This window comes from Malus sylvestris, chromosome 4, assembly GCF_916048215.2.
Source record: "Malus sylvestris chromosome 4, drMalSylv7.2, whole genome shotgun sequence".
Taxonomy (NCBI): domain Eukaryota; kingdom Viridiplantae; phylum Streptophyta; class Magnoliopsida; order Rosales; family Rosaceae; genus Malus; species Malus sylvestris.
In genome coordinates, this window is record NC_062263.1 from 20371035 (window position 1) to 20388333 (window position 17299).

General features: G+C 36.6%; 1 long non-coding RNA gene and 1 pseudogene across 6 annotated transcripts; one reads left to right on the forward strand and one right to left on the reverse strand.

The window, feature by feature from the left end:
* The first annotated feature begins 249 nt into the window (after positions 1–249).
* On the forward strand, positions 250–7281 carry LOC126618181 (cyclic nucleotide-gated ion channel 1-like; annotated as a pseudogene).
* Positions 7282–8262: 981 nt separating this feature from the next.
* Positions 8263–12707, reverse strand: LOC126620267 (uncharacterized). 6 transcript variants are annotated; one of them, XR_007622317.1, is made up of 5 exons: positions 12405–12707; positions 11973–12059; positions 11490–11735; positions 10863–10947; positions 8263–10215 (listed from the first exon to the last, which is right to left on the reverse strand). It is a non-coding gene; the product is annotated as an uncharacterized LOC126620267 (long non-coding RNA). The 6 variants fall into 6 exon arrangements; XR_007622314.1 differs by having other exon boundaries at positions 9898–10199; XR_007622315.1 differs by lacking the exons at positions 8263–10215; positions 10863–10947 and adding exons at positions 11243–11322; positions 12236–12281.
* Positions 12708–17299: the final 4592 nt, after the last annotated feature.

The window sequence follows — 17299 nt, forward strand, 5'->3', positions numbered from 1 at the left end:
ATGCCGGATGCTTTTAATGATCTAGCAAAGGTGACAAGATCACATATACCCGCTGCAAACACACCTGCAAGGATAGATGTACCCCGTGTACATCAACAGCCCGTCTGCGAAGGCCGAGCCGTCCTCGAAGGTAGGGAGGCCACACCCTCCACACGACATGGTACATTGGCGGCTAGCCAATCATCTGCTCTGACCCTGAAGCGTGGCAGACCCCTTGGTTTAAAGGATTCACAACCCCGGAAGGGGAAAATGGCACTAACTAGTGACCCTAGTTCGAAGCCGACCATCGCTGACTCATTCATTCCAACTTATGAGGTTATTCTAGATAACGGTGATGCTTCAGATGAAACATGCCAGCCTCCCGAGAATCGTGAGATTTCGGTCCATTACATAGTATTGGATGAAGTTTGGAATAGGAATGAGATGATCGTGGACGACGCATTCTCGTACTCAGTAGCTACTCACATCATGCTTAGCGATGACATTGAACCACGTTTCATCGATGAATGACGACGTAGAACCGATTGGTCAAACTGGAAACAAGCAATCCAGGTTGAACTTGATTCGCTCGTGAAACGTAAAGTCTTTAGACCTGTCGTCCCTACACCACCACGAGTGAAGCCTGTTGGCTACAAATGGGTTTTCGTAAGGAAGCGTAATGAGAAGAATGAAATAGTGCGATACAAAGCACGCCTTGTAGCGCAAGGCTTCTCTCAACGCCCTGGAATTGATTACGAGGAGACATATTCCCCCGTAATGGACGTTATAACGTTCCGCTACCTTATCAGTTTGGTAGTTTCCGAAAAAATGAATATGCAGCTTATGGACGTGGTAACCGCGTATCTCTATGGGGATCTAGATACGGAAATATACATGAAAGTTCCAGAAGGACTTCCTTTGACTGGCTCAAATAGTTCTAGACCACGGAACAGTCTCTCAATTACGTTGAGGATGTCACTCTACGAATTGAAACAATCCGGGCGGATGTGGTATAACCGTCTGAGTGAATATTTGACAAGTCAGGGCTATGTAAACAACGAACTATGCCCATGGGTGTTCATAAAGAAGTCACATTCCGGATTTGCAATTGTTACAGTTTATGTCGATGACATGAACCTCATTGGTACTCCCGAAGAGTTTGAGGAAATTGCTGCACACTTGAAATCAGAATTTGAGATGAAAGATCTTGGGAAAACTCGATATTGCCTCGGCCTGGAGATCGAGCATTATTAAGATGGAATCTTAGTACATCAATCGAACTACACCCAAAAGGTGTTACGTCGCTTTGATGAGGATAAAGCTAAGCCTTCGAGCACACCCATGATCGTTCGGACTCTAGATGTTAAATGAGATCCCTTCCGTCCAAAGAAAGATGAGGAAGAGATTTTGGAACCCGAAGTTCCTTACCTAAGTGCAATTGGTGCTTTATTGTATTTGGCTCAGTGCACTAGACCCGACATCTCATTCGCTGTGAATCTATTGGCTAGATACAGCAATGCGCCTACACGCAGGCACTGGAATGGTGTCAAAGACATTTTCCGCATCCTCAAGGGTACTACGGAATTGGGCTTGTTCTATACCCACAAATCTCCTAGTGTTGCCGCCCCCTATGGATCTAGGATTGATTCTCGCCTTGTTGGTTACGCAGATGCTGGATATCTATCTGACCCACATAGAGCACGTTCTTAAACAGGTTATATCTTTACCGTTGGAGACACCGCTATTTCTTGGAGGTCTACCAAGCAAACGCTAGTTGCGACTTCGTCTAACCATGCTAAGATTCTCGCCCTGCATGAAGCATCGTGTGAATGCTTTTGGCTGAGAAAAGTAATGGGACACATTCAAAGCACTAGTGGTCTTACATCAGTCGTTGACCTTCCTACGACGATCTTTGAAGACAATGCAGCATGTATCGAGTAGTTAAAAAAGGGATACATCAAGGGAGACAACACCAAGCACATAGCGCCAAAGTTCTTTTACTCACACTAGCAGCAGCATCAAAACATTGAAGTCAAGAAAATCCGTTCCCAGGACAACCTGGCCGATCTCTTCACCAAGTCATTGCCAAAGTCTACATTTCAGAAGCTTGTCCAAGGAATCGGTATGCGTAAATTATCAGAATTAAATCACTTGTAGTTCTCTTATTTAAGAAGTTATGTCTAACTCAGGGGGAGTATCTAGAAGCATACTCACATGATCTTAATGTACTCTTTTTCCCTACGATTAGGAGCATTTTTCCCACTGGGTCTTTGCTACCTAACTAGGTTTTAACGAGGCACCCATTCTGGGATGATCATACTCTGTTGAGTTCACTACATTCGTCCAGTTTGACGATTGTTTTAGACATTATGCATATTTTCTTACTTTTCTCCTTAGTCTATGGGTTTTTCCCCATTCCTTGGGTTTTACCATAGCGAGGTTTTTGTGAGTTTTTACAAATGCATACTTCAAATTAAATTTGAGACTCGCGATGACCAGTTGTGCCGATGACTTCATCAACTATTCTACCTTCTCTGTTGAAGATCTGATGCGATGGTTTGTTGAGTATTTACACACTTAATGGGGAGTGTTGCAGTTCTATTTAGAATATGGATGTGATTGTGTAAATCCTAGAGAATATGGGAAAGTATTATATATTCCTATTAGGATTAGATTACCTATTAAATGTGGTAATCATAAAGGGAAAGGTATTTACCCTTCCAACTACTATAAATAAAGGCACAATGGGGTGAATCAAACACACCTCACAATTAAATCAATCTCTCTTCTCTCTAAAGTGGCCGGCCTCCCTCTCTCTCTCTCTAAACCTTAGATTGCTCAATTAAATAGGCCTACAACAAACAAAGGATTTTTGCATCAGATCAATATGGTTGTTCGAAATAGGAATAAACAAATCGAATAAATGAATTTCATGTTTAATTCTTGTGTATTAATTTTTCAGCTTGTCAGGTAAGGAAATTTTAGAGCTTGCAAAAGGGAAGTATGACAAGAGAGATGGAGGAGATAGATCAAAGTGGTCAATACAATGCGATATAGATTCAATTATACGTTATATATATTTTGGGATACTATTAATGATTTATTTTGGCCCGATGCTTGTGGACCCTTTGTTTTTGTACGTTCCCATCATCAGTGAAAATATCAAGTGTCTCGCGCTGGACGAAAAATTAAAGAAGATAACTATTGTTTTTAGATCATTTACAGATCTCCCTTATCTACTTAAAATCATCTATCATGTGCTGCATACGTGGTGGAAATTGAGCTTTCTGGAAGATCTCCCATACCTAGATGATGAGAATGAGATGCCCACAATACCAAAATCCCCAATACATAACATTTTAGCTGCTCTTCCTATTCCACAAGTAAGCTGATAAGCTCATATTTATATATATTTTACATTAAATTCACTTATCTTTTCTTAGTTAGTTCCTTATATTTTTGAGCTATTTACTTTGTTTTTTGTGTTTTGTAGGATTTGTCAAGCAAATAAAAGAAAAATAGCACAAGTGGGATATTAAGTAACAAATTCGTCAAAACTGCCTGTGCAGGTCAGCTGACTTTGGAAGCAAGTTACGAACAGCTCAGAATGAATTAGAGAATGAGCCTTATATGCTTGGAAAGCTACAGATGTCTATTTTCTGTAGCATTTCACAGATTGTTAATATCATTTTTCTAGAAGAAGTTATGGTTGTTTTAACACTGAAAGGTTTCCAAGACGCTGAGTAGTTTGTAACTGCATTGAAGGCAATAAATCCAATAAAACTAGCAGCCAAAACTGATGCAGCCAAGAACAAGCCAGCTGACACCTCTTCAAATATCAGATGAAATGGAATTAAAAATGAGGATTAAGTGGGAGTAATTGGCATAAAGGTTGCCCAAAAAGTTACAATTGTTTTACCATTTCCTCTCACTTATTGTCATCACTAAATGACTGTTAGTGGGGTGAGTTATGGAGCAGAAATGGGGCAGCAAGCATGGGCATAAAGGCTGCAGGTTGCAGCAGCAAAAGAGAGTTCTTTAGAGGAAAAAAAAAATAGAAAAAAAGGAAGGAAAGCAAGGAAAAAAGGCAAGGCTGCTGCGTTGAGAAAGGAAGGAAATGAAGGAGGAAATCTTGGCATTCTCTTATCTCGGTTTTATCTTCTCAAACTCATATCTTTCTTTGGGTTTATTTTGAGAACTATGTGTAACTAATTTTTTAGAAGTTAGGGGCTGTTTTGAAGCCCCGAATATGATTGCAATTTTGTTATGACATTTCGTTGAATTACTTTTATAAATGGATGAAACTTGGTTCACTACTTGTCTCATTGATGAATTCTTTATTTGTTTTCTATGGATGCATACGTAGTAAGCATATCTAGGATTCTAATGCTATGAATATGTGTGTGCCTGCCCTTGTCGAATAAGGACCTACATATGTTCTAAAGTAGTACTTGTTAATTGCGATTAACATGTGAACCAATTTCTAGGATAAGTAAGACAACGCCAGTACTTACGATGCCTTGTGATGACTCAAACTCTTTTCGTTCTTAATGATTTCTACTTGTTAAATCTATGAACACGTCATTCTAGATTGCATGCTAGGGACTAAATTAAGTTGAAAACACCATTCTCTTAACATATTACATAAGAAAGAGTAATAGGTTGAGTTCTAACATTGAGCCAACTTGAGCATCTTCATCCGGAAATAAAAGAAATTTGAATGAAACATAACATGTTTGCATGATTATTTGGTGGTGGATAGCAATACCCCTAACTCGTTTTTCTTAATTTGTGAACTACTTAAAATTTGTTTCTATCCTGTTTTTGTTCGATTTAATTTAAATAGAAAATCAACTCCAAAAATCCCAAACTTTTGTGTGAGTGTAGCTTTGTGTGTCTAGTATCTTCATATAAAATTTCGTAGACTTTAGATAAGTATAAGTTGGTCTAATAATTATTTTTCGGTGGCTGGTCAGTAGGGACAGCAACCCAGTTTTTGTGACATTTTAGGTAGTTAGATAAAACAATCTTCTGCAGGAAAAACCCTTATTTTCATATGCTACAATTGACAAATCTTAGTGTTAATAAAGAAAATCAATAGGACATTTGTGTGCTACTTTGTGGTGTGCTTGTAATCCTATCATAAGCCAATTACTTTTCTGAAGTAAATTATTTTTCGTAATCTCTTAATTAAGTCATATATTAAAAATTACGATAATTTAATATTGCTGATTCTGTCATACAACACTTAAGTTTAATTACTAGTTACATTTGTGTACAGATCATAATTCTAATTTTCCTTCTGACAACGAGGGACTCAAGATCTTTGAATATAATGAAGTTTTTGAACTCACTTATTCTATTGCAATATGTTGCACGAGCTAGTCCAATGTACAAACTATGTAAGAAGTCTAACAAGGAAGCACGTGAATATAGCAAACTCTTTAATAAGCAAAAGGAAATATGGATTCCAGGTGCATTAAATTTCATCATGTACATCCTTGCTAGCTATGTAAGTTATTGTTCTATCTTAGTTTATTTTAACTTCTCCATAAGTTGCTTGTAAATATTGTTGAGTTACAAATGTAGTTCTTGGTTTGTTAGGTACTCGGGGCATTTTGGTACTTTTATTCTATTCAGTGAGAGATAGATTATTGGATCTCTACTTGTCGAAGTGAAAATGAATGTGAATTAAGTATTTTACAATACGATAATACTACGTTCAGAAATATCACACTTCTAAATGATATATGTCCAACAAATAGACCAAATGCAATGGTACACGATTTTGGCATATTCGTTGACACTCTCTAGTCTGGCATAGTGGGAACAACAGATTTTCCTCAAAAACTCTTGATGTGTTTCTCATGGGGCTTACGAAATTTAAGGTTTGTCCTACATAAGTATTTTTCTTCTTAGATAATGTGTCATGCACATGGATTTTTTTACAATACACCATTGCACGGGATGTGCAGTGTTTGAAGGTACATTAAGATTGACTATCAAGATTCAGCCATGCAAATCCAGCTGTCCAATGAGTTGGCCCTTTTTAAATATTGTTTTAATATATTGCTCCAATGATTTATGCAGTTCTTTTGCTTCAAATCTCAACACTGGTTCCTATGCATGGGAAAGCGTCTTTGTAATTTTTATTTCGATCAGTGGCCTGCTACTATTCATATATTTGATTGGACATTTGCAGGTCGGTGATGAGTTATATTTTGTATATCTGTTTTCTTTTCTTTTGAGTAGTTTCTACATACATGCATGTAAATTTCAGGATTTAATAAACTCAATTTCAAACCTCCATGTTGTCGAGTAGACATTTATGCAGGCAATTAGCAAAACATCTAAGATATTGCAGCGGAAATCAGTCATATTTCCACAAATAGAGTTCATAGTATCTGAATATGGTCTCCGTCGCGAAATACGAGATGAAATTTGGGAATTAGTAAGAGAAGCACTTGAAGAGGACGAAGATAATCCTGCGGAGAATATCTTCTCGTTACTTCCTTTGGAACTTCAGAAACATATGAAGCGGCCTCTCTTCTTGGCTACACTACGGAAAGTAATGTCCTATCTCTCTCAATTATTCGTAACTCTATATAGTGTTCTATAAACTTGTGGCGGTAGATGGTTTTTCGAATAATCTAGTTAACGAATTCAAGCTATTATATAGATAGGAGCATGAACTCCTCTTTGAGTTCTTTTGGCGTGCTTTCGTGAGTCTACTTTTAGTAAAATGATGTTGCTTATTGGATCTTATCGATGTAATCTTAAGTTTCTAATTACATGTATTAATTAACCCAGGTGCCAGGGCTTGAAAACAAAGACAGACGAGTGTTGGATGCAATCATGAGGCATCTTAAGCCAGTTAACTATGCTGATGGTAGCTATATTATTCGAGAGGGGGAGCCACTGGATAGGATGCTTTTCATCACGCAGGGCAGTGTACTTACCTACAAGACTAGTGGTATCGGCGGAGGAAGTGGCTCGTCAAGCATTATACGTCTTGCAAAACGTGATTTTTTATGGAAAAGAACTTACAGGTTGGGCGGCGACATCTACCTCTTTCTCCGACTTACCCATCTCAACCAAAATTGTAAAGTCCCACGCTAAACTTGAAGCCTTTGTTCTCGTGGCCGATGATTTACGGCTTGCTGTCACGTGGCCGATGATTTGCTAGGTCTATTAGTTATCTGTAACTAATAACCAGAATTTTAATTCAAAATAACTACAGATTTGTGAGGAAAATATGTTTACACTATGAATAATGTTAAAAGACTAAATTTAGTTTGCAAATTTTGTCTACAAATTTAATCCCTAGCATTACCCTGACACTATTGGTTGACGATAAGTTTCGATCTACTTTTCAAGTTTAAAGAATTTAAAAGTCATCTCCTTTCCTCAACATTAGCAAAACGTAAGAACCTCTGTCAGGTTGAACTTATGACCCTCTATCACCGTACATAATATGGAGTTAAATAAAATCTCATCTTGAGTGCCTCTGAGAACGCTTTCAAGTGCTTGAATTATTGTGTGTTTGATGTATGAAGGTAAACCATAAGACTGGTCGACACACAAACAAATGCTATAATAAAATGTATAATTTATCATAACAGTTATAACCCTTCCATAAGTGATGTATCTTTAGATAAGACCACCCAATAGAAGTTACAACTCTCTGAAAATGGTATAATCCATGTATGTAAAAACAGGATTCATTCCTCTTGAACAAATCATTCAACGTCAAATCAATTCCTCTTGTATGTAAAATCCATTTAAGGCGTATCGAGGAAAGTCTCCTAATTAGCTCAAGAGGAAATACTTCTCCAAATCACCCTTTACGAGAAGTTGCAACTCTATGAAAATGATAAGATGAAAGTCTATAAAATGAGAATATATTCCTTAAGGTGAGACAAGTCAATGGTTTCTACATCCTCCGAGGGGTTTACAACAACCACTCTATTTAATATTACGCTCTAGATTTTACGAGAGTGTTAACCCGCGTGTTGCCGGAGGAATATCAAATGGATAATAAATATTGTATGTAAGTGTAAAACTAAGGGACTAAATGTGTTATAAGCAATGTGCGTAGATTTGTAAAAACAAAGCAGAGCAAACTGAAGACACAATCAATTATGATATCAAAAGAGCATGAATAAATAAAGACATAATCGTATCCGCATTGGAGCAAACAAAATCACAATAAATGAAAACATAAAATATGGTCATACAGTATTCATACAAAAAATAAAGTCATACGATATATGGATCAACAAATGAGAATACAAAATGTTTTTTTTTCATCTCAATCGAATTTCGTCATTAAATTACAACAAATGAAAAGAAAAAACCCCAAAAAGACACATAACAATAAGGACATACCCTTATCACCATTCGCACATCAAATATATATCAAATTCCCAACTCTGAAATCAGAGCTATAATCACATACAACACAACCCATCAATCTACATAAAAAATTACCCAAAATTTGCAAATTGCAAAATGTAGTGACAGAGGCTGAATAAAAACCAATTGCACACAAATTTAGTAACTGCCACTGAACATTTTTACAGCAGATGAATTTCAACTAAATTTGTTATTAGTATGAATTATGTTATTAGTATGATTAACGGTTGAGAAAGAAATTATTGAGTTGAAATTCATGTGCTGTAAAAAGTGTGCTGATGTACAAGTAAAACATAGGCCAAACATTTTGAAAGAATTGAATAGGAAAAAGATAAATAGTAATCAACTGAAATCCAGAGAGAGAGAAAATTGCTATAAGGACCATCTTCCTTTAGTGATTATAACATGAAAGTATATGTAATTATTTGAATGTAAGAGGACTTGGAACCTTACTTCATAACATCAGATGTGCAAACATTGAAATTTAAATTTTAAAACTTTTAAGCCAAACATAAATATAATTAGAGTTAACAACCTGGATCGATACCTATCTTTCAATTTCCAAACCACAAACAAAGTGGGGCATAAATCTTGAAACTTTTAAGCCAAAAACAAATTCACTGTTTTTCCATAGATCTCCAAAAAAGGAAAAAGAAAAGAACGCAAGTGCAAGCACAAATCTTGTGAAATAATCATGAATATTTTATACCACGCATCTGTGCGAGAGACATTTTTGCATCACGGTACGCGCCCCTAAAGGTGTATTGTGTTAGGTTTTTTTTTCATTGTAATTGTTAAGATATATTTTAAATGTATTGTGCAAAGAACTTTTACTTTACCATACATGTCCTAAAAGGTTGTCATGTTTTTCATTTTCACTTTGCTTAAAGTAATGATTTAAATGTTATTCATGCAATTGTCAAACAACATGGGATTTTGGATGCAAGTTCCTACCTAAAGTCCATGAACAATAGTAAGTAGATGTAAATAAAAAAGAGTAGATGAAAAGTACTCATAGCAAAATACATAATAACTAAAATGTCAAAATACAAAACATACACCACAATATGTACATTATTCACAATACCCATAAAGTTTATATGTCACTGTTTCTTTTGAAAAGAAAGTTTATATATTGACATCAATGCTGCAATTTCCACCCATTTGTTCATGATTGATTAGTTTGTTCTGCATTGTACAGGGTGAAATATTTTTCTATCAGATATGTCAAGCAACAGATGGGGAAAAAGATCCTCATTGTTTAATGTCAACATTTCCTATTGCACCAATGAGATATATTTCTTGTCGAGTTAGCTTAATTTGAATGCCTCTAATTTATATATGGACATTATATAATTGTCAAATATTTAAAGTCAAGCATTTGGTTGGAGCATAATTCTTTTAATTTTTTTTTTAGGATTATAAGGGAATGGGAATAGATGAAATATGGGATAGAGTTGATACTGGTTAGCTTTTTGAGCATCCGTTTCGAATGCGAATACAAAATGGAAATTTATATTCATTTAGAAACATAAAGGTGTAAATTGAACAAAATAACAATCAAGTTTGTATGCTAAAATGATTAGGTTACGTTTTCACATTGAATTGGGGTTCAACATTAGAAGTTCTTTTCTCAAGTCTCAACATTCAACAAAATGAAGAGAAAAAAAAAGGCCAAAGGCAAAAAGCCACCTCTTCCGCTGTTATCACCTTCCCTTTTCTTCAAGGCTCACTGCCAACAGAAAATCTATGGCAAGAATACACTTTCCCCCCTTTCCTTTTTCTTCAAGCCTCGACAAATGGGTCTACAACCAATGCCAACTGAAATAATTGAGGTTAAGCAGGAAGAGTTTATGAAGAATCAGCCAAGAGAAGACCAGGCTAAGCCAATTGAAATAATTGAGGTTATTCTTGACAACACTATAAATATTACATCATAAAACAGTTAAGCTTAATTTAGTACATCTTTTTCTGTTAAATAAGAAATGGCTATGTCACAATTGTCCATATAAAATAACTGAAATGATAAACATATTCTGTAAAATCAAGATTTTTGAAAGTCTTAACTAATTGGTCAAATAGTGTCAAACATAATAGTATTTCTCCAAGTCATAGCACGTCATAATATTAAGCTGAAGAGTAAGAATACATATATGACATTAAATTGAAAGTCTAACTAATTAAGATGATCATAATAAACATGAGGCACTGTTCTACAAATATAACAGGGCTGCAAACCAATTGGAAAAAGCAAACTTTTATATGAAAATGAAAACAAAAAATTCAGTTGAATAAGCATCAACATGCACTCCATAATTGTCTGTCTCAATGTTTTTTATGTCAGTCTGTATGCAAATGATTTGGGAAATTATAGGAGTGCAAAATGGATGGAACCAAGAACTGAAATCAAGAGAAAACACACATCCAATTTGGTGATAGTAAAAATGGAAAAGGGATATGATCAATACCCGATCAAATAACTGGCGAGAGCCCCAATTTCAAAACGGAATTTTTCAAGGCTTCCACTTTGTAGTCCCAATCATGTTCACGTATCTGCAAGGAACAAAGAAAATGAAAAGAGTGAACAATTAGAACTGGACTTGGGGATTTTCAATCTACAATAGAGAAAGGGAAGCCAGACTTATGGGGACACGATGATGAAAGATTTGATGATTCTAACATTATTGATAGAGGAGAAGATGGTGTTGTTTCACGGGGAACTTCAGTTATGGTCCTACCAGTTATGCACATTTCTATGGTTTAAAGACAAATTAAAAGTAATTAAGTTCATAAATCTAGGATTGGAAAAGATAACCATAAAAAAATAAACGATAAGAAACACTTGCCGTAAAAAAGTAATAATGTTGGTCAGCTTGTGAATTCCCTGAAATATCCCAAATTATAAGAGCTACATAAAATTTGGAGCGCCTGCACATTGTAAAAACCAAATTGCCCAAAGAAATAAGCACAAAAAAGGCAAAGTAGCGGCACAACTAATATGTAAACATGTAAGCTTGGGTTTGCCTTTCAATGAAGAAACTCAAGTCCAAGTTGAATGAAACACAGAGTGACAGATGCCACCAAGTTTAGTTTACCTGGCTATTATGTGCCACCAAGTTTTCTTTCATCAACTTTAAGAGGAACTGCCGCTAACATTCAAAAATCAATAAAGGAATCCTCATGTATAAAGGAATAGAAAATACATTAGATATAAACGTTTCCTTTTCAAAACCCATTACCAAAATCCTTCACAGTTCACACCACTACTTTCCCAGCAGTTGTTTCGTAATCTCCATCACTTCCGCCAGAGATTTATCACCAGTTCGTACGAACTCCAAAATCTACAACACACAATCACATTAGATAAAAACGTGTTATTTAGAAAACCCTTTTCCAAAATATGCTCAAAGTTTGTAAATTTAAACAAAAGATCAAGTTTTGGCGCAAAAGCACACATGTACAACATTTTCTTTTCCCTAAAAGTATGATCTCCTGCCATTTTTCTATTGATAATTAAGCATGGAATAGCTTTTGATTGAATTGGTGATGGTAAAAATAGAAAATGAAGACATCAATACCCGCTTGAATCATTGGCGAGAGAGCTCCAATTTCAGAGCGAAATTTTTCAGAGCTTCCACTTTGTAGTCCCAATCCTTTTCACGAATCTACAAGGAACAAAGAAAATGAAAAGAGTGAAAACTGGACTTGGGGATTTTTCCTAGCTCTATCATCAGCCATTGCGTAAGATAGTCACCATTCCCAAATTAACGACAGGAAAAAACCCAAAAATAAACCCTGATTTTTTAAATTGGGAAGTTGGGTACCGGGAGAAGATGATAACCTCCAATATATTAAATCACATAAAATAGGGTATTTGGTGGCCGGACCTGCAAATTGTAATATTTTGTTGATCTTAAATCATCGTTTCCACATAAGCACCAAATTGAAAGGTGGATGAAGAAGAAGGCCAAAAAAAAAAGAAGAAGAAAAAACCATTTGATAGAGGGTACCTGCAAATTGTATTACTTTGTTGATCCTAATTCATCATTTCCCCAGAAGCATCAAATTGAAAGGTGGATGAAGAAGAAGGCCAAAAAAAAAACATGATTTGATAGAGGGATCTGTGCAGTTGAATTCGTTTCTCCCTTTTGTATGAACAGTTGGACTGAGTAACCGGTTGAAGCCTTCTGAACGTCTCGTAGTAGGGTACAGTTTCCATCGTGCAACGCTGCAACCGCTAGTGTTGGATAGGTAGTTTCCATCGTGCAAACTCTGGAACCTCTTGAGTTCGCTGGGTTTAATCTTTCCGTACTTTTTTTTTTTTTTTTTGTGGAAAGAAAGAATGTATACAGTACTTGTAGAACAAATAATCGAAGGGTCACAATTGTTTAGACAGTGTAGGTCCCATTTATCTGACGGTTGTAAACTATCATTCTTCATAAGCATGCACACATACATTGTTTGCAGCCAAATATCTACAAATTTTGTATTACGATTTAACCCTATCATATTTGCGTATATTACAATTATACCGTATTCTATTAGGATAATTTGGTTCTTTAGCTAAAAAAAAAAAGAAAAAACAACAACAACCGGCACATCAAGCCCCCTGGCCCAAAGTTGCGGCCTAAACAGCCGGAACCTAATCACTATGCCAGGCCCCGCGGCCTAGTCTGATTCCTTGGCCCAAAAGGCCTATCGGCCTCCTTGCTCTTTTCTCTCAGGTATGGGCCCCCAGCCTTGAAAAACAAAAACAAAAAAAGAGAAAGGAGGCCCGCGCCTCCCTGGCCTAACACTAGAGGCCTGAGATCCAGCCTAAACACAACATCACGGCGTCCTAGCGCCCAGACCCGAGCCGAAGCCACGCCGAGCCACAAGCGGCAACAACCTTGCCATGGCTTCCCTGCCAACTTTTCGCACCTGCTCGACCCCCGTCAAGCCAAATTTCAAGCTCAGAGGCTCCCAAAAAATTAAGAAGACAAAAAAAAATTAATTTGCAGCGACGTGATGACGAAGCAAGCAATATCCTTTACACGGGCAAGATGTAGAAGATTGCTAGAGGAGGGGAAACAAATATCCTCTAAGCTTTCTCTCTCTTGTAGAGAAAAATAAATTGCTTTCCAAAGTTGATTTAATAATCTACTTAAAGTAGACTTAAATAGACTTTGGGAGAAATTTATTTCTCTTTCCTAGAAGGATCTAATTTCCAATTAAAAAGGGAATCTATATCAAAATAGGAAACAATCCTAAGTTTTCTAAAGCAAGAAGATCTATACACCTGCTACCCTTTCCTACGAGTAACCCAACAAGTGTGGGGGCATTTGTAGTGCCAAAAATAGTCAAGAAAAATATGGAGGGGACATGTGGATTCTAGGGTTAAAAAGACAAAATTACCCTTAAGACACACCGGAACTCCTACACGTAAGTAGCGGACAATCACAACTCAATCAATGTCAAAAGTGATCAAAATAGGTAATCATTCAAAACCTATTTCATTCATCCTCATCATGTCCTCCCCACAAGGTAACTCCCAAATTATTTCTTTCAAATTATATTAATTAGCTAATTAATTGATTTATCACACAATTAATTTTTTTTAATTAGCTAATTGATTGTAATTAACACCAAACGTGGTCAGTCCCCATCCTCCTAATAGGGCCAGTCACACCCCTATAAATACCATCCCATTTTCTTCAAAAACAGTTGAATCCTCTTGTAAAATTCTCTAAATTCTCCAAACATTTTTCCCTCAAAATTCTAATTTTGGCATTAGAGGTTCTTAGGCCAAACCCCCCCCCCCCCACCCCCAAATTACGTGTGAGGCTTTTGGCATTGACCTAAGGTGTTAATTGTTTTTAAAGGTGCATTTTTGTCCAAGAACAAGAAAGAAGAAATTTACATCCACATGCACAACAATTCATATATTCATCTGTATCCATTCCTTCACATCAGCACATTCATCCACATTCAGAGATCCACATTTCAAAAGTGCAGAAATTAATGAATGCAGACACAAGAACATGATGAGTTCAGAAATGCTTACAGTGGGGTTACTGAGATGACCCCTATGATTCTTGGAACCCCCTTTCACTCAATCACTCCCTCACATTTTCTTAAAAGTTTTAATATGTACAAGTTGGGGGTGAAACACGCAGCATAGAGGAAGGCTATTGCTCAACTTCAGCACTCAGATCCAGATTCATGCAAGTATTATTCCCAAACATTCATCACATGGACCTCATGCACAAATTAACTAGATTTATTGATGCATGAGCATGCACAGATAGTAGTAGGGATGCAGTTTTGTACCATTCAGTCTCGAGTATGCAGATCTCGCGATGCTCGCTGCCCTTTTGATCTGTCAGAGTTGGGATCTGTGACTGCTTGCGTTCATCATCCTCTTCCCGTCTCCTCTGTTTGAAGTTCCTACATATAAACCACACATGCATGAGGATTCTAGAGTAATTTTCCAGATTAATGAAGCACGGAGAATATGAAGTGAAATTTACCTTTAGGATGTCGATTGCAGACTCACGATGGCGTTGAACTTAAGATTTTTGGAGTTCCAATGAAGGCTGGGGTTGAACTTGAGCTCTCTAATGTGTCTGGTCTTGTTTTGAGATAGAAGATGGAGATTCTGAGAAGACTAAGTTTAGGGGTTGAACTTGAGCTCTTTGATTTGTAATAATTCGACACCTCATTGTGGATCGTGAATGACCATGTTAATCATGCCATTATTCAGTTACTAAACTCTGGTTCATGACAAGTCTACACTACTTGCACGATTGTGCAATACAATTCATAAAAATAAATAAATAAATAAGAGCTTTGGAAAAATAAATTTAACGATATACAATTTGATATAATACTAAATTCAATTAACGAATTCATAGTAATATAAGAAAATCGAAACAAAACTGAAAATACCACAATAAAATGCTGAAAATAGATAAAATAAAATGGGGTAGATTACATAGTAGCCCCTCAGGTTTAAGATCTATTACAACCCCATACAACATCTTTAAAACATTTCACTTTCATATCTCAAGTATTATTTTATTTCAAAATAATACATCCGTTACATTTTCCATCCATTGATCTGTTAAGTACTGACGTGGCTGTCAAATGTGTGCCACGTGGCTGCCAAATGTATGCCACATGGCAAAAATAATAATTTTTAATTTTTTTTTAAACCTGAATCTTCTTAAAAAAAAAAAAAAAAAGAAGAGCAAAAGTTGAACCCATCTTCCCCTCCCCCCCCCCGGGACAATAAGCTCCGGCGACGACAAGCTTTCGTGAACCCGGCCCCCGGCAACAAGCTCCCATTGTCGAGCCACCTCCCTCTACAGTCCTACGACAAGGAGTACGTTCTGAAGAGGAACTCTAGGGCTAAGGTTCTCAAGGCTGGGATGCCAGGTCGTCCTCACTCCAAAGCTTCAAGGAATGGTGATTGATGTCCCTAAGGCCAAACTCTTGGATTTCTGTGTATGAATTGAGAAAATTGTTGTTCAATTTCATGATTTGAATATGTTGGAATGTTGTGGGTGAGGTTACAGATGAGAGAAGGGAGAAAGGGGGTGGGGGTGAAAAGGAGAAAGGGCTAGGGGAAGGTGGGGGTGGGGTGGGATTTTGGATGGGAAGGGAGGTGAAGAGAGTGGAGGAGAGGGAGGTGGTTGGGAGGGAGAGGTTGCGGGGGTGGTTCTGCGTTTTCTAAGTTTTGGTTTTTTTTTTTTTATTTAGAAGACTCAGATTTTTCAAAAAATAAAAATAAAAAATTATTATTTTTGCCATGTGGCACACATTTGGCAACCATGTCAGCACTTAACGGATCAATGGATGAAAAATGTAACGGATGTATTATTTTGAAATAAAATAGTACTTGAGGTATGAAAGTGAAATGTTTTAAAGATGTTGTATGAGGTTATAATAGACCTCAAATATGAGAGGCTATTATGTAATTTACCCAATAAAATGAAATGAGCCAAACTGTCGGGAGATAACTCAACCGTTAATTTCTTGTAAGCTCAATATTGGAGAGAAAACCCGACCACGAAGAATGGAAAAAAATGATTTTTCCATATGTATAGAAAGCAAGTCTATGCCTCAAAGGGTTATATATACCGAGTTCAAATTCATGGAAGAATTGTCAATTTGTCTCAACCATTGGATTTGTCATTAATCGAGACTTCATAAATAATACACCAAATGTTTTGGTGTGACGCAGAGTCATGCTCGATGCGTAATTGTATAACCATAAACGTACCAAAATTTGGTGTGTGTTTTATGTAATTAAGCCAAGAGACTTCAGGCTTTCAATTATTTAGAATCAAAGAACTTTGGATTCTGATTCAATAATTTGTCATTAGGATGTGCAATTTCATTCCTAGAAATGGGACAAAATAATTTCTTGATCAGTGTAGGAAAAAAAAACTCAAGGTGGAATATCCACTAAGTTTGACACATTGACCCATTTAGATTTGGACTCAACTTTAATAAGTGAATTAACGTACCCAGTGCACAAGGCTCCCGCTTTACGCAGGGTCTAGGAGAGGTGAATGTCGGCTAGCCTTACCCCCATTTATGGAGAGGCTGCTCTCAAGTCTCGAACCCGAGACCTACCGCTCATGGGCGAAGGCACTTGCCATCGCACCAAGTGCGACCTCATTAATAAGTGATTTAACGATTCAATAAAAATATATACACAAGATATAGACTAATCTATTATAAGAATCTAAGAATCTTTAGAGCATGTAATCTTTCATAAATACAAATGGACTGTTTCTTTCATGTAGCTTGGAACATAGATGAAAAAGTGTTGAACGCAATCTTGGACCATTTTGAGCCAGTAAACTATATACTGAGGGCAGCTACATTATTCGAGAGGGGGAGCCAATTGATGTTCTTT